The sequence below is a fragment of the Rutidosis leptorrhynchoides genome, chromosome 3, assembly GCF_046630445.1.
Source record: "Rutidosis leptorrhynchoides isolate AG116_Rl617_1_P2 chromosome 3, CSIRO_AGI_Rlap_v1, whole genome shotgun sequence".
In the NCBI taxonomy this organism is placed as follows: domain Eukaryota; kingdom Viridiplantae; phylum Streptophyta; class Magnoliopsida; order Asterales; family Asteraceae; genus Rutidosis; species Rutidosis leptorrhynchoides.
Window position 1 is genome coordinate 240,296,140 of NC_092335.1, and position 976 is coordinate 240,297,115.

Below are 976 nucleotides of genomic sequence, written 5' to 3' on the forward strand. Positions count from 1 at the left end.
ACTTTCGTAATTTGGGTGGTCGAGGAATTTTCCTCAGCTGGTGGACCAGTGAGTGGAAGTGGTTGATCGTAGGTCAATTGAGATATTTGGGGTGGGTAACGATAGCTAAAAGGCTGGTTGTTTCTTTGAAATTGGTTAACCCTATGTTGTTCATTGAATCCGAGATTTGATTGACTGAACCGTCAGGATTCTCGTACTCAACTTGATATCCTTCAGTGGGTTGCGGGTTGGTACAATTAACACAGGCCTGAACCTGGTTAACATGCTGCGGTTGCGTCTTCAATTCTCCAAGTTGTTTGGCAAGAGACTCCATCTTGTCCGTGAAGGATTTGCTGGCCTTCGTTTGATTATTAAGTGCGAATAGTGGGGCATATGATGAAGTTGTTTCACCACTGTTCCCGTCATGATGATGCATTATCATGTTCTCGAGCAACTCCCATACTTCATCTGCGGTTTGATTCATCAGATTTCCTTGAGCTGCTGCATCGATCATCGTCCTATGATTTACCGTAAGACCAATGTAGAAGGTACAGATTTGGGCTGACCATTCTAACTGGTGATTAGGGCATTTATTCAGAAGCATTTTGAATCGCTCTCATGCGGTGTAAAGAGATTCATCATAACTTTGTTTAAAGTTAATGATGTCATTCTTGAGCTGGGTTTGTTTAGAAGGAGGGAAATATTTAGCTAGGAATTTATTAACCATCTCCTTCCATGACATGATGGAATCTTTTTCTAATCCTTCAAACCATATTTGTGCATGATGAGTGAGAGAATAGGGGAACAAGTATAGTTGGACTATATCTTGTCCTATCGCTAGCTGTTTGTAAGAGTTCGAAAGAGATATGAATTTATCAAGGTGAGAGTTAGGAACATCATTCGGTAATCCATGAAATTGACAGCCATTTTGGATGAGCTGTATAATATGATGTTTTAACTCGAACGAGTGTCCTTGGATCTCTGGGAATCTGATCGG

General features: G+C 41.0%; 1 non-coding gene across 1 annotated transcript; it reads left to right on the forward strand.

Annotated features, from left to right (window-relative positions):
* Positions 1-551: 551 nt before the first annotated feature.
* Positions 552-657, forward strand: LOC139903486 (small nucleolar RNA R71). Its single transcript, XR_011778302.1, has one exon. It is a non-coding gene; the product is annotated as a small nucleolar RNA R71 (small nucleolar RNA).
* The last annotated feature ends 319 nt before the right edge of the window (positions 658-976 follow it).